We start from the raw sequence: 25,713 nt of genomic DNA, 5'->3' as shown, positions 1-25,713 counted from the left end.
CTGTCCCAGAGGCCGGCAGAGCCCGGGGCAGGGGTGTCTGTGCAGCCCCAGAGGTGCCACGGGCTCTGCAGGAGCTGGCAGAGGCTGCCCAGCAGGGAGGCCATGGGGCACAGAGCCCCAAGGCTGCTGTGGGCACCACGACACAGGGGCCGTTCCCAGCCACAATGCTCCTGGCCTGGGCTGGGCCTGCACAGGGGCTGGACCACCATGGCTGGGCCAGCACAGGGCCACAAAGGGGCCACGCAGCCGCTGCCGGGGCTGACAGCAAGGCCAGGCACACACAAGTAATTGCTGAGCATGGCCTGCGCTGGCCAGGCCTGACTGTGCCAAAGGCAGAGCTCAGCTGCCCTTGGGGGCTGCAGCAACAGTCCAGAGCCCAAAGAGCCTCCATGGCTGTGCTTGTGACCAAGGCTGCAGGAGGGAAATGAAGGGCTGGGAAGGGGAGGGCATTGAATTCCAGCACACACCTCAGTTCTCTGATGATCCCAGCACCATTCTGGGCCCTGTTTCAGACTGGAGCAGAGCAGATGTTAATGGGGCAGGAGCCCTGTGGGGCTTTCAGGGACCTGCATCTTGCAAGGTGCTCTGCTCTCCCTCAGGTGCTCTCAGAGAGATCCAGTCCCAGCTGGGCACCTCAGGGCGTAAGTGGCACTGCCTGTTCATGGGCACACAATGGATGTCTGCCTGAAAAGGGGCACAGGTACATATATTTACAATACTTGTACATTTCGTAATATAGAAGTACTTTTTTATTATCTGGGTCATTTGAGTACTTTTAAGAAATGACAAAGTTTTCTCACCAGGAATAGGAATTTCCTGGAAGTTTACTAATGGCAAATGGAGAAGAAATACTGATCTTCCTTTCTATTTGTGTCATCAGTATTTGTCGACGGAAGGGAACCAGGACATCAATTTGATCATCACAGGCTCAATTTTATTGATCAGTACGGCGGGTTAAATACAGTTAATAATGAGCTTCATACATATTGCAAAAGTTGAGCTCAGGATTGGTCAGTTACATATCAGCACCTACGCCTACTTCTACATTCCTATGGTTCTACTTTTGATACTTTCTACATATTCTTAGGATATATTCAGGACTAATCTCTACTCCCTATCCTCATGTTGCAGCAAGGTCACTGCTGACTTTTCCTTTCAGCTTGCTGACTGCTGACTTTTCTCCTTCAGCTTAACTAGCGGCATTATGTCAGTATGGCCTTTCTCAGCTAACCAATTATTAATAATACTCTCCACAAGTATTCAATCTATTTTTTCCTCTTCCTCTTCCTTCATGTGTTTCCATCTCTCCTGTTGAAATGCCCATGTCTAAGGACATCTCTTCACTAGACCAGAGGGATCTGTGTCTTTCCCATTGCTCTCAGAGTTCTTCCTCTAGATGATCTCTGGTCATTCAAGTGCCTCTCAACTGACTAGTTTCATCCTTTGAGCTGCAGGGAGTGTCGCAATCTTTCTGATGTTCAAATTAATAAAACAGTAGTCAACATCTTTATTGTGTTTCTCACAGAATTGACAATCGTATGTCTTTGCTTAAAACTATTCCTGTCTGGAAATCCCTCTGGGATGCTGGACATGTCAAATACTACTGGGACATCACAGAGAGCTGAGGAAAGAGCTGTGATGGTTATTAAGCTGTTCAAATGTTCAAGTTATGTTTGTTGGCAAGAAACCTTTCTGTGCCTCTGAGTGTCACCAGGCCCTGAGCCTAAAGGACACAAACCTGAGGAGTTGTGGTTCCCACACCAGAGGCACTTGGACCTTGGCTCTGCACAGGAGAGCTCTTCATCCCCTTTCTCTCCTTTCCTCCTCTGGGCATGGAGGGAGCTCCTGACTTCAGTGTGTGACTCGTGTGTGCAAAGAGCAGAATCGGGTCAGGGAGGGCTTGGGGGGACCTTGGGATCTGTGCTGGGCACAGAAGGTGTTTTCCATTGCTGTGAGGCTGTCTGCTGTGGAAAGTGGATTTAATATCCTGCAGAGGAATGACTTTTTCATTTGATGGAGCTGTGCCTTCCCTTGCCTTTGCTGACTGACAATAAATGAACAGCCCTCTGTGTCTCGGGCAGCTCCTTCTCCAAGGAAAGCAGGTGGGAGTTGGAGCCAAGGAGCTGAAAGCTGCAGGTGCAGCCTGGGCTGGAGGGAGCTCAGATTTGCACAAGGCTGCTCTGAGTGCCAGGGCTTGGATGGGGGAAATGGTGGGGTGGGGGAAGGGACAGATTCTGATTGATTGTCAGCCATGAAGGGTCTTGATTTTCATATCTATTCAAACTGCATGAGGAGGTACTTGGATTCAATGTCAATTGGAGATTGCTATTAACATTCCTCTGTTAATAAAATAAATAAAAGAACCCTAAACAGGACCTCAAAATGTTTTCTTACTGTCTTTCAAATAGAACATATTCACTTTAATGCACTTCTGAAATCTCTCTTATTAACCACACAAGATTTGGAAACTGAAATCAAATTATCCCCAGAGGCTTGGCTTGTTAAGGTGTTCTGAATGTTAATGAACCCTGGGGCCACTGAATTCCTGCACTGAAGAGCTGAAGACTGAACAAGCCTCTGTAGCAGTACTTGGATTCAGTGTCAATTTGGATATACTACTGAGATCTGTCAAGTTTAGCACAAATGATTTGAAAATTAAAATTAAATTATTCCCAGAGGCTTGGCTTGATATGATGTTCTGAATGTTAATGAGCCCTTGGACACTGAATTCCTGCACTGAAGAGCTGAAGGCTGAACAAGCCTCTGGAGCAGGAAAATTCAGCAGCAGCCTCCAAGGTGCTGAGGATGTCAGCAGCCCCCACTGAGGCCATCCCTGCCCAGAGACCGTGGGGGAATGGGCAGACAAGGAGAGCGTCCCTGGGGCTGGGGCAGCACAACTCAGAGGCACCAGCGGCTCCAGCTGGGAAATGGAGTGTGGAATGTGGCTGGGAAAGCCCTGCCTGGGCTGTGCCAAGCAGGACCGACAAGCCCTGACTCTCAGTCTCCAGACAACACTCGCAATGAGACATTTAAAAGGAATTACAATTGTTTGTGTACTCTGAGTTGGATGTACTGGAGAAATACTAACAAGAGATTCTCAGGCACTCAAAACAACCAAACAGCCTTTACTGCAGCTTTAGAAAATCAGAGAAACTTTGGCAAAAGGTTTATTATGACATTGTAGTGATTTTGGTTTCTTAATTTGACATTTTTCTAATATTGAGATTTCTTAATTAATGTATTGATGAGTGTGGTGGGTTTCAGTGTCGATTAATTATTTATGGTTTTTTTTTGTTGTGAGATAGGATTATGGGAAAGTTAAAGCAGGCCTAAAAGTTTAAAAGGGTATAAAGATATTTTAATTTTAAAAAAATTAAAAAGAAAAAAGGTAGTAAGAATTAAAATAAACTCTTTTGAACACTTTTTTTCTTTACATCTTTTTCTTTTTACTGACCATGTAAAGAAAGTAAACTTAAAATTTCTAGTTAGTTTAATATTTCTCGAATCGGTTTTTTTAGTTAATTTAGGGAGAGAAGTTTTTCTTCTTTAGGGTATGGAGATTTTTTTACAAGAGGAAAATATAGTTTTTTTGTGGTTCTTAATTTTGTCGTGGATAACAGTTGTCTGGGGAACTTTGTTATTATGAAGTTATTTTCATTGATACAAGATTTTTTACAGCTTGTTGATGGGCCATTTCAACTTATGGGGTATTGTTTTAAAGATGAGTTATTTAAAGGTATAAGTTTTTATTATTTATTTTAATTTATTTTTTATCTCTGGGAATAAAGATCTTCTCTTGGGGATACTGGATTACTTTTTCCCCCCCGTTTAAACTTTTAATGAAATTACAGTTATTTTAACATTTATTTATTTTAGTATGAATGTTTTTGTTTGATAATAATTTGAATATTTTAATAGTTTTTTGTGTTATAAAGAAAAGGGCTTTTTCCTTTTAGTTTAAAAGAGGATTTTAGTTTTAAGAATAAGGTATTTTTGGTTTTTTTTTTTATTTGGGATTTAATTTCTTTTTTACTTACTTTGATGGTTTTATTTTGTTTTTTATATGGTTGTATTTTGGTTTTTTCTTTTACTCGTGGGAGGATTGAAGTATTGAAAGGATTAGCACCTCACCTGCCAGTAACTTGTGGTGGAAGTTGTGGTTGGGTTGTGTTAGGATTGGTTTATGGTTTGTTTTCGGGGGTTTTTGTGTTTAATTTTAGTTGTAGGGGTTTTTTTTGTATGGGTTATAGGTTGTAGGAGTTTTTGGTTTTAGTTTTGTTGTGGAGGGGGAGGGCTTGATGGTAAGATTTTAATACCTGTGGCTAGCTTTGTTCTGGTTGGGGTTTTGTAGCCTCTTTTGTTTTCCTGTTTGGTAGTTGTTGGGGTTTGGTTTGGTTAGAATGGGGCCAATGGAGGGGGCAACCTGGGGAGGGGGGAAGGGGCTCAGCCCACGGCAGGGTTGCTTGGTTTGGTTTGGTTTGGTTTGGTTTGGTTTGATTTGGTTTGGTTTGGTTTGGTTTGGTTTGGTTTGGTTTGGTTTGGTTGAGATGGGGTCTGGGGCCAGGGCCCGCTGCTTCTTTGTTGACTGGAAAAGAAAGAGGAGGTTCCTGGGTTTTTTAGTCTTTAACATTCGTGTTTCACAGAGGCGTGTTCAGTATCTTAGTAAATTAACAGATTGTCTGTTACACAAAAAGTTTTGTATTAATTTTGAAAATTCTTCTCATGTCAAAATACGATGGACATTCAATCAAAAAAAAAACCCCACTTCTGAAAGCATGTACTTGGCCCATTCAACTTCACAAACTCTAAGCCTGTTCAATTAAATGTTAATCAAAATTTTCAGGAGCACAGAAACAGAAGAAGAAGACACAGAAAGAGAAAAAGACAAAAAAGATACAGAAAAGCACACACACAGCTACCAACTCCTTGATTCCAGTGACATTCGGATGGAAATTCCAAGAGGAGGTAGGGTCAAGATGGGTGCTTGCCTTGTGGTCAGCCTTAAATACCCCTTGGTCTTCCTGGGCCCTTCCCCCAGGTGGGCCTTGGGCTCATTTGGTCTCTCAGGAGCTGGGCTGGGGGCTGCAGAGGTGGCTGTGGAGCATTGCCAGGGACTGGCAGACACTGCTGGGCTGGGATAGAGGCTCTGGGGGGATTGGGGTTCCAGGGCAGGGCAGTGCTGGGGTTCCAGGGCAGGGCAAGGCTGGACCTGACCTTTCCTCCCCAATACTTGAAATGTTTCCAGCCAACAATCTCCTCCAGTCTGTCACAATAGGCAATGTTGGAGGTGAAATCCCAGTTCTGGCCATGGGCACATGGAGGAGAAGGACACTTCTTTTCCATAGCAAGGAAAGCATGGAGCTTCAGTGTTTCAATAGGAGATGAGAAGAGACCCTCAACATGCCATGATCTGCTGGAGCAGGAAGGGGGCCCATGAGGCCAAACCAGCCAGACCTCTTCCATGTTCCCTTAGTTTTATGATGCCCTATAGTGTCACAATATACCCTTGGTTCCATGAGGTCTTGCAGTGTCACAATGGTCTCCATGGTTCCACAGGCCCCAAATGTCACATGACTCCACTGTTCCATGAGCCCTGCAATGTCACAATGGACCTTTGCACTCTGGCGGTTTGCAGTGTCACAATGGTCTCCTTTGGCTCCACAGTGTCACAATGGACCATTGATTACAGGAGGCCCCTCTGTGTAACCCTGGAGTTTGGGTTGCATGTATCCCTGCAGTGTCACAATGGTTTCCTTTGGTTGCCCAGTGTCACAATGGACCATGGATGAAATCAGGACCTGCAATGTCACAATGGACCTTTGGTTCCATGCAGCCCTGCAGTGTCACAATGAAACCTTAGTTCAATGGGGTTCCACAATATCACCATGGCTTCTCAGTTCCATGCAGCCCTGCAGTGTCACAGAGGTCTCTTGGTTTCATGAGACTCCAGAGTATCACAATGGTCCTCTTGGTTCTGTGGGAACCCCCAGGGTCACAATGGTCTCACTGGTTCCATGAGGCATCACAGTGTTATGATGCTTTGCTTATTCCCTGGGGCCTCATAGTGTCACAATGGTCTCCACGATTCCATGAGTCCCCTCAGTGTCACAATGGCCCCTTGGTTCCATGACACCCCAAAGTGTCATAATGTCCTCCACAGTTCTGTGAGGCCTCTCAGTGTCACAATGATCCCTACATTCCATGGACCACACAGCGTCAGTACAGTCCCCTTGGTTCCATGAGGCCCAGCAATGTCACAGTGCTCTCCATGATTCCATGAGGCTCCACAGCGTCACAATGGTCCCTTGGTCTCACAGGGCTCCACAGTGTCACAATGGTCCCTTGGTGTCACAGGGCCCCACAGTGTCACAATGGTCCCTTGGTTCCATGGGCCCTGTGCTGCTGCATTCCCCCCTCCCCTTCTCAGCCCGCCCTGCCAGCTGAGAAATGCTCCTTGGGCCTCGGCCTTGGCCAACAGCCCCTGGGCTCAGCTCCTCTGCAGCTCATCACAAACACTGTCTGCTCCAGGCACTGCTGCTGCCCAAACAGCCCCTGGATTCCGGAGGAGCAGCCCTGGGACCTGTTTGTGTTCCCTCAGTGGCACAACATCCCTGTTCTCACCCTGCCAAAGAAAGCTGTTGATGCCAAGTGCGGCCAGGATGAACCATTGCTGGGACTGAGGCCCCTCTCTTGGGGCCCTGCAAACAGCACTCCAAAAAGAGCCCTTGGAGCTCTCCTGGGCCAGCGACTCCCTCTGAGTGGGGCCTCTCCCAGCCGGGAACTCTCCCGTTTGCTGCACTCGGGGATCCTGAACAACGACAGAGCCTGGGCCGATCCCCCCACTCCTCCAGGCTCAACCCTTTGCCCTTTTCTGGGGAGATGCCAAAGGATCCACAGTGAGCATTTCCTGCCCTCAGGGGAATTTCTCCCAGGTGCCTTGCACTGACTCTTTGTGTCCGTGTGCACAGAGGAGTGCCTGTGCTGGGGAAATGTGGCAGAAATGCTGCTCTCTGAGGGGTTTGAGTGCCTTAGATAGCTGAGCCAGTCAGCCCTGTAAGTATAGTTAAATCACAAGGTCTAAGTGAAGTTAAATGCTGCTAAGAGGTATTCTTTTGCTAAGATGTTATGTTTAATATAAGTTATAAGCTGAGTTAAATACATTGAAGTGTTATTCCTCTGTTAAATTACTGTCATTAGTTATAAGTTAGGTTAAATACTGTTGAGTGGTATTCTTTTGCTAAATTGTGAAGTTGAAGCTATCATTAAGTCCAATTAGGTTGTAGCTGTGTTATGCTTTTGACCATATTCCTTTTTTCCTTGGCCTTATTGTCCTTGTGTCACACACACACACACAGGGACAGTTCTCAGTTCATTTCTGGTTTGATTGCCTGGATTTGGTTTGGTTTTGTTATTGCTTTGTTTCCTTGGTGTGCCTGAAGCGCCCAGTTAGAAGCAGAGTGACCCTTGCCAAGGAATTTTGTGGTGCTGTCCCTTAATATTAAATCTGGTTTTTGCTGATCCCTTGTCGGGGATATTTTCAGCACTCTCAAGCTCTTGTTCATAACAGGGTTGTTATAAACAAAAAATCTGCCAATATTTTTTGTGAAGTAAAAGGTTACAAAGACTAGTCAGACCAAAGTTGCTGCTGGGGTGCTGCTTGTTTGTTATGATAATTACAAGTCGTTGTCATTAATGGTTCTTTTTGTATAAGTATAGGCCCTGGCCAGGGCTGAGTTAATGGCTCTTCTCCCAAGACAGTGCAGGGCCTGGACGTCCCCAGACAGTGAGGAGAAAAGACAAAAAGTGGGAGAGGGGGACATGCAAAATAACTCCAGGACCAGCATGCCATGAGAAGCTACTATTCGAAACACACTGAAAAGACCTCCAAAACAACGAGCCAGTATAGAGTTGAGAAATTAGAGTGATGTCTAAATGTGAGGAACGGAGTGCTGAGCCTGCTGACATCCTGGAGACCTTCGTGGCCTCTCACCCTGAGTTTGGGAGTCGTCCCGAAGCCAGGACCTGGAGAGGGGCGAGGCTGTGGAGTTGAAGACCAGGGAAGCCCAAGGCTTCCACGAGGATTGGACCCCCAGCTCTGCTCCTAGTGGACAAAGCTGCACATGATCTCCTCCTCCTTGTCATGCAGGGAGAGACGACAGAAACTGCAGACCCGTCGAGCTGCCCAATTGTGAGCTGATCACTTTTAATAAAGGCATTAAAAGGAGAAAAAGTCTCCTGCCCTGTTTATTTCAGGGTGAAGGAGCCCTAGCCCAGGGTCTGGCCCTGGGGAACACAGGGACGCTGCTGGGGGGTCTCTGTCCCCCTGTGCCACCCCCAGGGCCCCGGCCCCCCGTCCCCGTGTCAGGCTCTGGGGTCGATCTCATGGAACATCCTCTGGGGGAGGCTGCGGGGCCAGGGGCGGGGGGAACCCGGGGGGACAGGGGACCCCACTGTGCACAAGCAGGGTTGGACTGCTCTGGGGGAACTGTGAGGGGGGCCGGGGCAGAGTGACCTCCCCAGTCACCTCACACAGCCCCTGTGATGTCACACAGTCCCTGTGATGTCACACTGCCCCTGTGATGTCACACAGTCCCTGTGATATCACACAGCCCCTGTGATGTCACACAGCCCCTGTGATGTCACACAACCCCTGGGATGTCACACAGTCCCCTCTATGATGCTGTAGCTGCTCAGTGACCTCTCACAACAAACTCTGTGATGTCATAGCCCAATCTGTGACCTCACACAGCCCACTCTGTGCTGTCACACAGCCCCTTGCTGACACCACAGCTGCTCTGTGGCTCTGTGACACAGCCCCAGAGGTGCTGCTGTGACACAGCCCCCTCGGGGACATGCCACAGCCCCTGCCAGTGCTGAGCCCCTGTGAGCTCTGTCTGTGCCCCGCTGGTGTCCCTGAGGGGCCCTGGCAGCATCCCAGCCCTGCTGGGCTGTGCACAGGAGCTGCTCCTGGCCAGAGCTGTCTCTCTGCAGTGCTGCCCTTGCCAGGAGCTGCCTCTGGGCCAGGAGCCCGGCCCAGCTCAGCAGCACAGACACAGCACAGGGATTTTAATCACCCTCTGGGGCTTTGGTGCTCTTTGCATCAGACTCAGTCCCTCAGAGAGGGCTCAGAAATTTCTGAAGAACTCAATGTAAGATTGAAACACAGAAGTTTCTCGTACTTTACGTAGATACCTGTGAGGCACAAGACTGACAAAGTGTCCCCAGGTTCCAGGTAGAGGAGAAAACTGGTGGCAGTGATGACAGGTGGGGACAAGCAACGCAAAGGTGTTTCTGCTGCTGAGCAAACCTGCGCCTCTGTCCCTGCAGGCTGTCGGCATCCCCCGGCTGCCCCACCTGGCTGGGCCCTTCCTTTGCTGACAGCTCTGCCTCCTGCCTGCCTCTGCCTGCCCACACAGAGCCTGGGGCTGCTCCAGGCTCCTGCTGGGGCCGTGCTGCACCACAGCCCTGCCCTGCCAGGGAAATTTCTTTCTCCTGCTGCCTAGGCTGGGCCTCCCCAGCTGCCCTTGGCATTAATTCTTTCTCTCTCTGGCTTTTTTCCACTATGTCAAAAGGATTCACCATCCCTGACATCTCCCTTTAAACACTCTCATGGCTCTGCTCCACTGTCCTCAGTTTCCCCCCCACTGAGCACAGAGCTCCTTTGTCCCTATACAGTGCTCATGTGCCCAAGGCCTCCAAACCCCTCCTTGGGACATCTCTGGGCCCTCTCCAAGGTGTTTCCAAATGAAAACATTCAGCTCATAGTCTAAGAAAATCACCAGAGGACAGGACCAGCCGGACCTGTCTATCCTGGCTACTTTTGTCTGGGAGCAATCCTTGGATAGACAGAATTTGGGAGGCCAAATTCTAATTTTGGCCATAGTCCCTGGACAAGAAGGCTGGTTCTTTTCCATAGGAATGAAGGAACAGAGCCCCTCTGTTTCAGGGGCAGATGAGAGGTGACCACCAGAGGCCAAGGCCAGCCAAAGCTGGCAGGTTTTTTTTCTGAGATACCCTTGCAAATAGGAATTTTTTTAGGGAGATTACCAGTTTTGGCAATGGGCATCTAGAAAGGGGGACAGTTCTATTCCATAGCAAGGAAAGCACGGAGCCCCCGTGCTCCAGGAGCTGATGAGAGGCAGCCCTTGACATCCCAAGATCAGCCAGAACTGTCAGGTGGCCCCTGGGAGGCCAAGTCAGCCAGAGCTGTTCCATGTTCCCTGGGTTCCATGGAGCCCCACAGTGTCCCAATGATCCCTTGCTTCCCTGAGACCATGAGATGTCATAATGCCCCCTTGGTGACACGAGGCCCCGAAGGTTGGAATGGTCTCCATGGTTCCATCAGGCCCCACAGAGTCATAATGGTCTCTGGGTCCATAAAGCCCCTCTGTGTCACCAAGGCCCCTTGGTTCCATGGGCTGCAGTGGTGCCACAATGATCCCCTTGGTTCCATGGACTACAGTGGTGCCACAATGATCCCCTTGGTTCCATGGGCTCCAGTGGTGCCACAATGATCCCCTTGGTTCCATGAGGTCCCCACAGTGTACCAGGGATCTCCATGGGAAGCAAAGAACCCAGCCCCAGTGTTGCAGGGGCAGCCACCAAAGGCCAAGGCCAGCCAGCCTTGATGGTACTGGCATATTTTGCCTGGGAGCAACCCTTGGATATTCAGAATTTCAGAGGTGGAATCCCAGTTTCAGATATGGACACTGGAGGAGAAGGATGGTTCTTTTCCATAGGAAGGAAAGCACAGAACATTGGTGGTGTTTCAGGGGCAGATGAAAGGCGGCCATCAGAGGCCTAGGCCAGCCAGACCTCTCTCTCCTGGCAGCTTTTGTCTGAAAGTAGCCCTTGGATATCGGGAATTTGGGAGGTGGAACCCCAATTTTGGTCATTTCTGCATAGATAAGGATGGTTCTATTCCATAGGAAGGAAAGCACCCATCCCCACTGTTTGGACAGTGTCGAAGGAAGGAGACCCAGACACCAATTGGTTCATCGCAGGTCCCATTTATTGATCCATACAGCGGGTTAAATACAGTTCATAATAAGCTTCATACATATTGCAAAAGCTGAGCTCAGGATTGGTTGGTTACATATCAGCAACTACGCCTACTTCTGCATTTTTCTAGTTATTCTTTTGATACTTGCTGCATATTTTCAGCAAGAACCTCTCTTCCCTATCCTCATGTTGTGGCAAGGGCATCATGTCCTTGCCTGTCATTGGTCACTGACTGCTGACCTCCCTTTCAAGCTTAACCAGCGGCATTATGTCAGCATGGCCTTTCTCAGCTAACCAACTGTTAACCAAACTCTCCACAGGACAGCAGGGGAGAGGCACCCCCAGGAGACCAAGGGCAGCCAGATCTGTCTATCGTGGAAGCTTTCACCTGGGAGCAATCCTTGGATGTATGGAGTTTTAGAGGTGGAATCCCAATTTTGCCCATCATCAAGATGGGTGCTTTTTTCCCATAGGAAAGTAACGCACAAAGTTCAAGTGTTTTGGAAGCAGATGAGAGGTGGCCACCCTCAGGCCAAGCCAGCCAGACCTGTCTCTCCTGGCACCTTTTGTCTAGGGGCTATCCTTGGACATTGGGCATTTTGGAGGTGGAATCTCAGTTTTGGCTGTGGGTGCCTGGACAGGAAGAAGAGTTCATTTTATTAGGAAGGAAAGCACAGAGCCCCAGTGTTTCAGAGGCAGATGAGGGCCAGCCCTTAGCAAGCCAAGGCCAGCCAGACTTGTCAGTCCTGGCAGCTTTTGTATGGGAGCTATCCTTGGATATAGGGAATTCCAGGGGCATTTCCCCAGTTTTGGCCAGGAGTGCCTGGTTGAGATGGATGTTTTTTTCCCATAGGAAAGAAAAGCACATGGTCCCAGTGTTTCAAAGGCAGATGAGAGGTGGCCCCAGGTAGCCAAGGCAGCCAGATCTGTCTCTCCTGGCAGATTTCATCTGGGAACATTCTGTGCATGTAAGGGAATTTGGAGAAGGAATCCCAGTTTTGGCCATAGGGCCCTGGAGGAGGATCAGAACAGTTCTCTCCCATGGGAAGGAGAGCCCAGAGCCCCAGTGCTTCAGGGGAAGAAGAGGAGTAGCCTTCAACATGCCAAGGTCAGCCAGACCTGTCCAGCAGCCCCGGGAGGCCAAACCAGCCACACAGCCACACCTGCTCCCTGTCCCCTTGGTTCCATGGGGCCCCACAGTGTCCCAATGGTCTCCTTGATTCCAGGAGTCCCTGCAGTGTCACAGTGTTCTCCTTTCTTCTGCAGTGTCACAACAGCCCCTTGGCTTCCCTGAGCCCTTGCAATGTCCCCATGGCTCCTCAGCTCCCTGTGGCCCCGCTGTGTCACAATGGCTCCTTGGTTCCACGGGCCCCACAACTTCATCCTTGGCCCTTGGTTCCATAGGGGGCCTGAGTTTCACAATGGTCCCCCTGATTCCGTGAGGCACCAGAGTGTCACAATGGTCTCTTTGCTCCCATGAGGTTTCATGGTGCCGCCATGGTGTCCTTGGATCTGCATTGTCACAGTGGCCCCTTAGTTCCATTAGTTTCTGGACTGTCAGCAATGGTTTCTTTGTTCCAGAGGGGCCTTGATGTGTCACAAGGGCTCTGTGGTTCCATGACATTCCATGACATGTTTCATGTATGGAAAATCAGGCTATGAAAAGCCAGTGTCCATGAAGGAGACAGAGGAGTCCTTCAACTTTATGGAACAAAGGGAGAGAATCCATCAGGGCACACGCCCACGCGGGTTTCTCTCTTGAGGTGCACTCCGGGACCAAGACCGGCACCAGGAGAAGCACTGGGTCCAGAACTGCTCTGAGACCGAGACTTAGACCAGCACTGAAACCAGCACCAGCACCAAGAATGGCACCGCTCTGGGACCAACACTGAGACTGAGACCAGGACCGGCATCGCTCTGCGATTGAGATCAACACGAGAATGAGAACCAGCACTCGGAGTGCTCCAGGACTGAGACAGAGACCGAGGCTGGCACTGAGACTGGGATCAGCACCAGGATCACTCTGGGACCAGCACCAGGATCAGAAATGGGACTGGAAATGGGATTGGCACTGGGATCCTTCCTGGACCTCAGCGTGCATTCCAGGGAGCTTTGGCTGCACCCCCGGGCAGGATGGGGAGGGACCGCTGGGCAGGGCGGGACCCCCTCGGTTCACATTGATCCAGTGCAGCCATCCCGGTCCATATGGTCCAGTTTGTATGATCCCAGTCTCTGCTCCTAATCCCTATGGTCCCAGCCTGTGAAATCCTGGTCCACGTGATCCCAGTGTGTACAATCCCAACCCATACAATCCCAGTCCATATGATCCCAGTCTGTATGATCCTGCATGGCACAAACTCCAAGGACCTGGAATTCCAGTTCCCAGCCAGGAAAAGATGTTCCTGCCTTTGAAGGCAAAGCTCTTAAGAAGGGGCCAAAAGCCAAGTGGTGCAAGATCCTACAGTGACGTTTCACTGCCAGCCTTCAGAACTTCACCCATGGCTGTTGTAGCTCCTGCAATGGGAATTAAATTTTGGCAGGGTCTTTGGTGGGAGCTGCCCTGGCTCAAGGGAGACACTGAGAGAGAAACAGAGTGGGCAAAGGGAGGCAGGAGAGAAAGGAGGACACAAACACAATCAGCTGAGAAGGTGGCACTCTGCAAACAGAGCTGCAAAACACTGAAAATGAATGGGACAGAAATCAGTAACTCTGAAAGTTTTATTTACTATCAAATACATCCCACCCAGCCAGCCCCACACAATCCCCATCACACCGCTGCAAATTGGGATCCCACTTCTCCCAGTCTCCTTCCAACCCCATCTCACCCTGGCAGCTATGAAATCAAGTGAGTCTGGTGTGGGACTGAGTTTTTTTGAGGTTGCAACAAGGTATTTGGAAGTGGGATTGAGGCCGTAGGAATTAAAATTCAGTTGTTGTCAGTGGGATTCAGTTGTTTTGAGGTGACCCTCTTGGCTTTTGGAGTGCAATGAGATGGAAAACACTGTGCAAAATCCCCCCAGAATCCGCAAATCTTCCAGAATCTTGTCTCCAAACCATCAATTCCCCCTTAAAAACCTCTGAAATTGTGGGGCTTTAGACATCTTTCATCAATTTACTTCATTTAACCCTGTTTTGGCTGTTCTTAAGGGATGAAGATAAATCACAAAAAAATTGAGGCCAAACCAAAAGTAGAAGCAGCCAGGTGTGTTCCCAACATGGATCACAGGGAATGTGAGTGACCAGGGCTGTGCCCAAAGTGCCTTCTCCAGTGGGGGATGGAGCTGGAGCAGCGCACGGAGCTCTTCCCTCACTCAGGGCACTCCCAGGACTTCCCTTACTGGTGCCTCCGTTGGTGTTGGGTCAAGTGAGAGCTGCTGGAGAAGCTCTTTCCACACTGGGCACACTCGTAGGGCTCTCCCCGGTGTGCATGCGCCGGTGGGCGACGAGGGTGGAGTTGTACTTGAATCCCTTCCCGCAGTCGAGGCATTGGAAGGGCCTCTCCTCTCTGTGAATCCAATAGTGCTGGAGGAGATGGGAGCCGGTCAGAAACCTCTTCCTGCATTTATCACACTCGTAGGGCCTCTCCCCAGTGTGGATCTTTTGGTGGCAGATCAGGTAGGAGCTCTGGCTGAAGCTTTTCCCCCATTCCCCACATTCATGGGGTCTCTCCCCAGTGTGGATGCATCGGTGCACAAGAAGACTGGAGTTGTGCCTGAAGCCCTGCCCACAGTCGGGGCAGCAGAAGGGCCTCTCCTCTGTGCGCGTGCGCTGGTGCTTGAGGAGATCAGAGCTGGTCTGAAACCTCTTCCTGCATTGATCACACTCATAGGGCCTCTCCCCAGAGTGGGTCCTCGAAAGTCTCGAATTCAGCTCCCAGCCAGGAAAAGATGTTCCTGCCCTTGAAGGCAAATGGAGCAAAATCCTCTGGTGCTTGATTAGCTCAGAGTTCCACCTGAAACTCTTCCCACACTCCCCACACGTGTGGGGCTTCTCCCCATCATGGAGCTGCTCATGGAGCACCAGCTCCGAGCTCTGGCTCCATCTCCGGCCACCTTCCCGGCCCAGGCTGGCTCTTTCCCCCTCAGATCCCCGCCAGCTGCATTTGCAGCCCCTCCTCGTGCGGCATCTCCGGGGCTTTTCCTCCCCATTGGCTTCCTGCGCTGTGGAGCCGCTCAAAATGGCCTCTTCCACGAGGATCTGCCGTGGGCATTTGTCCTCTCTGCTCTCCATGCTCAGCTCCTGCTCTGGGGGAAGAAGGACAAGGACAGGATGGGAGTTGCCTCCGTGCGACAGGCAAGGGCAAGGAGATCCCCCCAGGGCTGAGCTGCAGCTGGGGCCGTGATGGGCTGGGAGATGGAGCAGCACAGAGGGGAAAGGGGCACTGACTTCCTCCTCACCTGCCTCAGTGTCCTCAGGCATCTTCCTCTTCCTCGCAGCCTCCCAGGGGTCAGGAATGGGAAATCCTGGTTTGGGGAAAATGAGGGATGAGCACGTTGAGTTTGAAGATCCCTCTGCCCAAGTCCATCTCTACAAGTCAGCGGCCCTCATGGCTCCAGAAAAACCTCCCAAACACCAAGATTCAGCCCTGGAAAAGCCTCCCAGGAGTTCCCCAAACCTGCACCCTCCCCTTTGGTGTTCAGGGGTTCCCCCCTGTCCCAGCTTCTGTGGTCATGCTTGGACTGGGGGTCCCCCTTCTCCTTGGTGCCCACCATGCCCAGCCTGCTGACAGTCCCAGCAGTGCCAAAAGCTCCCCCCTCTTCGCTCTCCCCATTTCGGGATGCCGGGGCTGTTTGGGCTCCCGGGCTCCCTTCTCCCCTCATTCTCTGCTCGAGGCTGCAGCAGCTCCAAGGAGTCCCCCCTGCCCCTCTCCAGGCTCTTGAGGCTCCCGCCTATGGCGGCGCTCCCCCCTCTCTGGGCTCCCCACTTTGGGCTCCTGGGGGACACAGGGCTCTGCTCCTCCAGGCTGCCCCTGCCGGCAGCCGCCACCGGCACCCCCCGATGTCGCCCCAAGGGGCCTTTTCCGCTCAGCCTTGGACTTCTGCATTCTCCAAACATCCCCCCCAAAAAGCCCAACCCAGGGAACCCCCAGGATATCTGAGCTGAGCTCCCCCTCCCCAGTCACGATCTCATGGATGGGGGCTGAAAATTCAGGGAGGGTTTGGTGGTCCTGAGGCACCTAAACCTGCACTGTATTCAACAGGAGTGGCCAAGGGAACAGCAGGGCTGGGGACATGCCACAAGGAAAGACTACCACAGCCACATCCTGGATTCACTCCTCCACCGAGGAGCTTGCAACCTGGAGGGGATATGCCACAGGAGAGCAGCTCCACCTCACACCCCCAACACCTGCCCCGCTCCAGGGCTGAATCCAGAGCCTGCTTCTGCCTGGCTGGGAGCACAGAGGGAGCTGCAGGACATCTTAGCTCTCCCTGGATCCTTCTCCAGGTGAGCACCACCAGCTCTCCCAGCCTGGCTCTAGATCAGAGGGGATCCAGCTCTTGAAGCATCTCTGGTGCCTCCTCTGGACTGGCTCCAGCAGCTTCAGGTCCTTCCTTTGTTGGCCTCCAGGGCTGGGGCAACTCTGCAGGTGGGGACTCACCTGAGTGGGGCAGAGGAGCAGAACCCCCCCCTTCTCTGCTGCCCACGCTGGGGCTCAGTCCAGGCTCAGGGTGGTTTAAGGACTGGGGCTTCCCTCTGCTTTCCTTGATCTGCCTTTGTCCCTCCTCTTCCTCTTCCTCCCACTCCTCCTCTTCCATCCCTCCTTCCCCTCCTTCCTCAGCCCACCTCCTTCTATTCTTCTATCCCTTCTGGCTCTCCTCCTGCATCCTTCCCATTCCCTCCCTCCTCCTTCGCCCTAACCCCGCCTCCTCCTCCCCCTTCATCCCTGCCCTTCCCTCCCTCCTCCTCCTCCCCCAGCAGCAGCCACACCCTCGGTGCCCGTTCCCGCAGCCCTTGCAGCGCGCGGCAGGAGTGGGGATGGAGCCGGGACAGGTCAGGATGGGCAGCGTGGGGCTCTCGGCTGCTCCAGCTGCTGCGGGCAGGGGGAACCTGGCCTGGACCAAAGGAGAGGCAAACTGAGCACACTGGGGGCTGCACATCCCAACTGGGCCTTGCTGGGGACCCTGCCTGGCCACTGCCAGCCCTTGGGGCTCCTCTCGGCACATCCGCTGGGGGGGAACGCACACAGGGCTGGGGATCCCAGAAGTGGCAGCACTGCCAGGGTCTGGGCTGGACTGGGATCAGACTGGGAGTGACTGGGCTCTGTCAGTACAAAGAGTACCGACTTTGTACTGACATCATACTGGGATTGTGCTGGGAGTGACTGGGACTGTACTTGGTTTGTACTGACATTACACTGGAATCACACTGGGATCATGCTGGGACTGTACTGGGTTTATACTGACATCCTACTGACATGACACTGGGAGTGACTGGGACTGTACTGGATTTGTACTGACATCATACTGGGATCATACTGGCAGTGAGCAGGAACCTGTGGGGAGCAATTGAGACCATGTTAGGGGCAAATGGGATATACTGGCAGTTACTGGGATTATGCTGAGTGTGACTGGGAGCAGCTGTGAGCAACTGGAAAGATGCTAGGAGCAACTGGGAGGAACTGGGAGGGACTGTGTGCATGCTGGGGGTGATTTGAAACAGCTGGGCTTGTACTTGATGAACTGGGATCGTGCTGGAAGTCACTGGGATCATACTGGCATTGAGTGCCACTACACTGAGGCTGACTGGGAGTGCTTGTAAACAAATGGGATCATACTGGAAGGAAGTGGAAAGATGCTGGAGGGAACTGGGCTACACTGGGAGATACTGGGAGTGACGGGAACGAAAGTGAGGGTGAAAGAGAGCAACTGGAACCATGTGAAGCACAACTGGTTCATACTGGCAGGGACTGGGAGCACACTGGGATCATCTTTGGATCATACTGGGAGGGACTGGACTAATACTGGGAGTATCTGAGAGCAACTGGGAACACACCCTGCACATCATCCCCCATACTGGGCCTGACTGGGAGCAAATAGGAGCACGCTGGCAGCAAATGGCGTCAAACTGGGACTGACCGGGTTGATCTAGGAAGCAACTGGAACCATGCTGGAGGCATCTGGGACCTTACTGGGAGACATTGGAAGCAACTGGGATTATACTGGGACCACACTGGGAGGGCTGGCATGTGACTGGGATCAAACTGGAGCTTACTGGGATCATACTGGGGCTGAAAGGGAGCAACTGGGATCACACTTTGGGCTACTGGGAGCAGCTGAGAGAGACTGGGACGATGCTGCAAGCAAACTGGAGCAACTGGGAAGGACTGGATGCCTGCTGGAGGCAACTGAGATGTACTGGGCATGACTGGGAGATCATATTGGGATAACTAAAACCTTACTGGGGCCACTGGCAGTGCCTGGAAATGACTACAGACATGCTGGGGGAAACTGGGATATACTGGGAGTATCTGTAACCATACTGGGGGGGGACTGGAATCACACTGGGAACAACTGGGACCACACTGGGGGCAACTGGGAGTGAGTAGGACCATGCTGGGAGGGACTGGGATCATATGGGGAGTAACTGGGACCATACTGGGAGTGTCTGTAACAACAGGGGAGTGATGGAAGCACACTGGGAACAGCTGGGCCCATGCTGGGAGCAACTGGGTTCACACTGGGGACACTGGCATCAGACTGGGAGTTACTGGGAGCAACTGGGATTAGACTGCAAGTGACTGGGATCATACTGGAATGGCTACACTCATACTGGGATTATACTGGGTGTGAATGGAACCTGACTGGGGGTTACTGGGAGCTACTGCGTCCATGTTGGGAGGAAAATGTGACACACTGGGAGCAACTGGGATCGGCTGGAAGGTACTGGAACCATGCTGAGAGGACTGAGACTACAACTGGGGCAACTGGGATCATACTGGGAGCAACTGGGACCACCCTTTGAGCAACAGATGGAAACTGGGATTCTGCTACAGGAAGCTGGGAGTGACTGGGAAAGACTGGGATCATTCTGAGCTAACTAAAACATACTGGGAGTGTCTCTAACCATACTGGGGGGACTGGAACCACACTGGGAACAGCTGGGATCATGCTGGGAGTAACTGGGACAATGCTTTGGGAAACTGAATCTACCCTGGAGGCAACTGGACACGACTGGGACCCTGCTGGGAGGGACTGGGACTATTCCTGGGGCAACTGGGATCATAATGGGAGGAACTGGGAACAACTGGAATTATGCTGGGAACAACTGGGATCACACTGGGATCACAGTGAGAGCAGCTGAGTCCATACTGGGTTACACTGGGATCTCATTGAGAGCAACTGGAATCATACCAGGATTGACTGGGAGTGGCTGGTTTTGTGGATTTTGGAGGTTTGGATTTTGGGGGATTTTATTGGAATTTTGAGGGGGAGTTTTTCTGGGGGTGTTTGGGGGTTTATTGAAATTTTTTGTGGCTTTTTTTTGAATTTTGGGGGTTTTACTGGGATTTTGTTGGGATTTTTTGGAATTCTCAGAAATTCTCGGGGTTGTATTGGGATTTTTAGGAGACTTAGTGGGCATTTTATTGGAATCATGGTCACATTTAGTGGGATTCATTGGGGATTTGGGGTTTTTTGGGATTTTTGGTGGGATTTGTGGGTTTTTTGGGTGTTGCCAGGATTTCTTTGGATCTTGGGGGAAATTTTGTGGGACATTTATGGTTTTGGGGACGTTTATGGGGGATTTGCTGAGTTTCATCAGGATTTTTGGCATTATTGGGATTTCAAATGATTTTGTAGGCATTTATTGGGATTCTAGGGTGTTCTAATGAGATTTTGAGAGATTTAATCGAGATTTAGTGGGTTTTATTGGGACTTTCAGGGCTTTTAAGGAGATTTTGGTGCCTCTGAGCCTTTCCCCACATCCAGGGAATGTACCAAAGTCCCCCTAAAATTCCACTAAAACGCCACAAAATCACCAAAAATTACAAGGAAAGCCTAAAAAACCCCAGAGAATCTCTAAAAATCCCAGTGGAACTCACCAAAATTTAAAAAAAAAATTAAAAAAATTCAATAAATTCCCCCCCAAGAAAACCCCAAAACCCCAACACCCCAAATCCAAAATCCCCCAAATCAACAAAACACCCCATAATCATGCAACCATCCCAAAACCCAATAATTCTCCTCCAAAAACCCCAATAATTCTCCCCAAACTCCCAACAAAATCCCCTAATGCCCAAACAAACCACTCCGAAATCCCCCAAATCCCTCTCAACACCCAAAACCCCCACAAATCCCCCCAGAATCCCCCAGACTCACTCGGGCCATCCTGGATCAGGGGGCACCCGGCCGGTGGAACAGCAGACACTTCATGGGGCCCTCGGAGCTTTTTGGGGAGGGGGCACCATGGGAGACCCCCAAAAACCGGGGGGGGGAGGGAACCCCTGCTGTGCCCCCACCTCCTGAAACCCCCAGACCCTGGTTCAGGGTGGGCCTGGGAACCCCCAGGACCCCCAAATCTCCCCCAGGACCCCTCCAGGAACCCCAAACACCCCAGAGCACCCCCAGTGTTGGCCCAGAACCACCCTGGACCCCAAAACCTCCCCAGGACTCTCAGACCACCCGCCCACTTCCCCCCAAAATTCACCCCAGATCCACCTGAGACCCTCCCCCCAGATCCATCAGACTGCCCCAAGTTCCCCTCAGACCCCTCAAACCCTATGAAATCCCCTCGGACTGCCCCAAATTCCGTCCAGATACACCTCAATACCCCCCAGATCTCCTCACAACTCCCCAGTTTCTCTCACAATCCCCCAAAATCCCCTCAGACCTTCCCAAATCCCCTCAGATCCCCCTAAACCCACCTGAGAATGCTCCAGACACTCTCAATCCCCCTCAAAGCTCCCTAAAGCCGCCTCATGCGGGGGACGGGGTAGGTATAAGTCCAATTGTGTCAGGAACCCACGTCTTAAAAAGGAACCCACTAGGCCGCAGCAAAATATCCAAATATGGATAACATTGTAACCAGACCAGTGAAGAGATTTTTGCTTTTATTTCCAGCACATCAGTCTCAAGATACAAAATGGAGACATGACAACTCACTGATCCACACCAAAAAATGTCTCCTCTAGCAGGGCTCATACAGCAATACATAAAATCATCTCAGTCTAGTTTCAGCCAATCAGACACAGAAAACACGTATTGACAAGCATTCTATCCAATCTTATAAAACATAAGTAATCGTAGCTAAAACAAAGACTAGTTCATAAGAGACAAAGAACAAAGTTCTATTCATGCTAATCTTCTAAAGATATACATTAAATAACCTTGTTGCCATCCTAAAGCCAATTCTACAGAGGCCTATTGTATTTTGTCACGTCTACTGCTTGGGAAGCTTTTCTGCTTGCATGGGAAACTTTTCTGCAATGCTAACAAAACTTCAGTCTGAGGCCTATACTTTTTTAACCATTTCCTAAAAACCCTCTAACCTTATGGATTCCAACACCTCAGACCCACCAAAGCCCCCTCAGACCCCCTCATTCCCCCGAAACCCACCACACCCCCCCCTATTTCCCAACAATGTCCCCAAAAATCCCCAAGTTCCCCTCAGACCCGCCCCAAACGCCTCCAGTTTCCCCCCGGCCCCATCGCAGCTCCTCCCCAGCCGTTCTCTCCTCAAAACTTCCCGCCTCCGCTGCGTGCGCGGGCTCCACCAGCCAATAGCGGCGCGCCCCGGCCCGAACCAAGCAATCACCGCGCTGCACATCCCTGAACTAACGAATCACGGCGCGGCTCCCCTCAGCTACGCCCGCCTTCCCTGCGCTGTCCCAGCCAATCAGAATCAAGCCGGAAGAGGCGCCCCCGTACCCACCGAGACCCGCCGGGCTCGGGACAGGAGCGGGAGGGGCCTGAGAGGGGATCGGGGGCGGCGGGGGAGGAGGGTCCAGGGGGGCTTTGGGGAGGGGTTCGGGGGGTCTGGGGAGGGGTCCTGGGGCATTGTGGGGGGACCTGGGGGTGCGGATGGGTCCTAAGAGGGGTCTCGAGGGGGGAGAGGGTCGTGGGAGGTTTCAGGGAGGGGTCGTAGGAAGGTCTTGGGAGGGTCTGGGGGTGTTGGGATGGTCCTGGGGGGAGTTTGGGGAGGGCTCTGGGGCGTCCTGAGGGTGTCCTGGGAGGGTTTTGGAGGTTTTGGGGAGGGGCTTTGGGGGTCTGGAAGAGTTTGGGGAGGGGATCTGGGGGGGTCTCAGGGGACATCCAGGGCTTGGTCCGATTGGGGTCTGGGGGCAGGTTCCTTCCAGCCACAAGCATTCCAGCATTCTGTCAGGGACTCCCTTCCCTTCTTCCCTCTGCTCCCAGCTGCAGAATGTGCAGCAAAGCCGCCTTTGCTGTCTGCTTGGGGAGCCCAGCCAGCTGCTGGAGCCTGACCCTGCCCTGCACAGCTCCCTTAGAGGCACGGCAGGAGCAGCGCCCTGGCAGCCTCAGCAATCGCCCTCTGACATCTCTGGCACACACTGCCATGGGCTGCAATTCCAGCTGCCAGCAAGGAAAAGATGCTCCTGCCTTTCAAGGCCAAATTCTGAAGGGGCCAAGACACAAGCGCAGCAAGATCTTACAAAGACATTTCACTGCCAGCCTCCAGAACTTCATCCAGGGCTGTTTGAGCACCTGGATTGGGAAGGAGAAAAAAGAAAAAGATCAGGGGAGGGTCTTTGGCTGGGAGCTGCCACAGGTAAAGAGAGACCCTGGAAGGGAAAAGGAGCAGGCAAAGGAAGACAGGAGTGTTTTGTCGAGGGGCTCCGGGGGGGGACTGGGATCTGGCGGGCTCCACGGGGGGGTTGGGGGGTCTCCCGGGGGTTCTGGGCTGGGGTTCGGGGGGAGGTGGGACGCGCCTAGCCCCCGCACGTCCCCGTCTGCAATCTGATCACTTTCCGGGGTGGTCTGTGTCGCTGCCCCCACCCCTAGCTGCGGAGTAGCTATTAAGCAGCTTCTGGCAGCTTTCCAGGTTTCTTGCTCTTCTCGAGCTTTTTGCAGAGCCCGGATGACTCTGCCCCACGATTTTAGGGCTTTCCCCGAGCCCGAAGACATGGTCTCCTCGGCCAGGGTTTTCGTACAATTATCCCACACCTCCGGGTGTAAAATATCCCCGGGGCTCTCTATAGCCCCCAGCTTAATCAATCTCGACAATGCGAGAGTCGTATCTTTAAGCTTACAATCAATTCCCCATCGTGTGCACACTTCACTTACGACCTTTGCAATCACTTCCATTATTCGAGGGCGTCCCCTCCGCTGCACAAGGCCAGCTGTGCAGCCGCCGTCCTCTGTCCAGGCGATACCCGTTCCCCGAGCACTGGTTCGATCCCCGGTGTCGGCACCACTGGAGAGAAAGCAGGACACAAATGGCAACCAGCTGAGAAGGTGGCACTCTGAAAACCAAACCTGGATTTATGGAATAGGAATGGGACAGAAAGGAAGAATTCTGAAACTTTATTTACTCGGCTTCTCTGAGCAACCTGTGAAGCCAGGACTTCACCACCCTCACAGGGAAGGAAGCATTTTCTAGATCAAACCTGAATTTCATCCCTTTTACTCTGAGCCCAGTAAATCCCAATGAACTCATTTGTGGTCGTTTTCTTCAAGGGCCCAAGCTCTTTGTTCCAGCATATCCAGCAAGCACCAGGCAGGACAGCACGGGAACCCAACTCACAGCTGAGGGACTCAGAACATCTCAACACCAGCAGGGCACATTGCTCATTTTTGCTCCAATAGATTTGAGAAATTAAACCCTGGAGATGAAAGCTCTTTTTCAGAGCAGTAATTGCTAGTTGATCTTAATGAAGTTGATAGGGTCTTAATTTGAAGTGTTGGTTTGTTGTTAAACATTGAATGTTACAGTTCTAGGACTTGCCTTTAGTTGCCGCTATTCCATGTTATTTACCCTGTATTTGTATCTCTCCCCGTCACACTCCGTATTTGTGCCCCTTTCCATCTCAGCCCAGATTTGTATCCCTTCCCATCCCAGACTGAATTTAAATGAGAGACTGTAGGAACCCTCTCAAGCAACAAACCAGCACATAAACGATGACTTCAACCCAGCAGAACCGCACTAAATCACCCACCCTTGAGCAAAGCCGGACTCCGTCCTGCCACCATAATTTTAATAGAGCTCAGCTTGGAGGATCCCCCTAAGCTCCGAGCCAACGTTGCCTTCCTAAGGACTCTGGTGAGGCCGGAAGCCCCGGCTGTGCCGAGAGACAAAGCTGCGCTGCTCCTCCTCCTCCTGCTCAGCGCGGCCCTGTGGGAGCAGCGGCGCCGTGCGCGACCCCTCGGGTTCCGCACCCAGAGCTGTCTTTAATAAAGGCCTTTTGAAAGGAGCTGCTCCAATGTCCCTGCTCATCACACTGCCAGAGCCCCCAGAGCCCCTCCCCAAAACCTCCAAAACCCTCCCAGGACACCTTCAGGACCTCCCAGAGCCCTCCCCAAACTCCCCCCAGGACCATCCCAACGCCCCCAGACCCTCCCAAGACCTTCCTACGACCCCTCCCCAAAACCCCCCCCTCCCCTCCCACGACGTCCCCTCCCCCCCAGATCCCTCTTAGACCAATCCGCGCCCCCCAGGTCCCCCCACAATGCCCCGAGACCCCTCCCCAGACCACCCTGACCTCCCCAAAGCCCCCCCGGACCCTCCCCAAAGTCCCCCCCTGATCCCCTCTCAGGCCCCTCCCGCTCCTGTCCCGAGCCCGGCGGGTCCCGGCGGCGGCGGGGAAGGGGGCGTCGCCTCCGGCTTGCCTCTGACTGGCTGAGGCGGCTCGGGGAAGGCGGGCGTTCCTGAGGGGAGCCGCGCTGTGACTGGTTAGTTCATGTACGTGAAGCGCAGTGATTGGCTGGTTCGGGGCGGGGCGCGCCGCCATTGTTGGGAGCCTGCGCACGGGGTGGAGGCGGGAGCTTGTGAGGGGAGAGTGGAGCTGAGGTGGGTCCTTGGGAAACTGGGGGAGTTTGGGGCGGATCTGAGGGGAACTTGGGGATTTTTGGGGGCATCGACGGGAAACGCGGTGGCTGTTCATTGGGTTTGGATTGAATGAGGGGGTCTGAGGGGGCTTTGGTGGGTCTGAGGAGGCTTTAGGCAGCTTTGGGGGAGGCTTGAGAGGGTCTGGAGCATTCTCAGATGGATTTAGGGGGATCTGAGGGGAATTTGGAGGGTCTGAGTGGATTTTGGGGGATTGTGAGAGAAACTGGGGGGTTGTGAGTGGATCTGGGGGGGTTTGAGGTGGGTCTGGGGGGAATTTGGGGCAGTCCGAGGGGATTTCATAGGGTTTGCGGGGGATTGAGGGGTCTGAGGGGAATTTGGGACAGTCTGGTGGATTTAAAAGGGGGGTGTCAGGTGGGTCTGGGGTGAATTTTGTGGGGAAATGGGCGGGTGGTCTGAGAGTCCTGGGGAGGTTTTGGGGTCCAGGGTTTTTCTGGGCCAACACTGGGGGAGCTCTGGGGGTTTTGGGGTTCCTGGAGGGGTCCTGGGGGAGATTTGGGGGTCCCGGGGGTTCCCAGGCCCACCCTGAACCGGGGTCTGGGGGTTTCAGGGGGTGGGGGCACAGCAGGGGTTCCCTTTCCCCCCCCCCCCGGTTTTTGGGGGTCTCCCATGGTGCCCCCTCCCCAAAAAGCTCCGAGGGCCCCGTGAAGTGTCTGCTGTTCCACCGGCCGGGTGCCCCCAATCCAGGATGGC

General features: G+C 52.3%; 1 pseudogene; it reads right to left on the bottom strand.

The window, feature by feature from the left end:
• Window positions 1-25,713, bottom strand: part of LOC131092456 (zinc finger protein 850-like) — a 603,282-nt pseudogene that overhangs the window by 459,472 nt on the left and 118,097 nt on the right.

The sequence above is a fragment of the Melospiza georgiana genome, chromosome 22 (assembly GCF_028018845.1).
Source record: "Melospiza georgiana isolate bMelGeo1 chromosome 22, bMelGeo1.pri, whole genome shotgun sequence".
Classification (NCBI taxonomy): Eukaryota; Metazoa; Chordata; class Aves; order Passeriformes; family Passerellidae; genus Melospiza; species Melospiza georgiana.
Note: the sequence above shows the minus strand (reverse complement) of the source record. Positions and strands in the feature narration are given on the sequence as shown.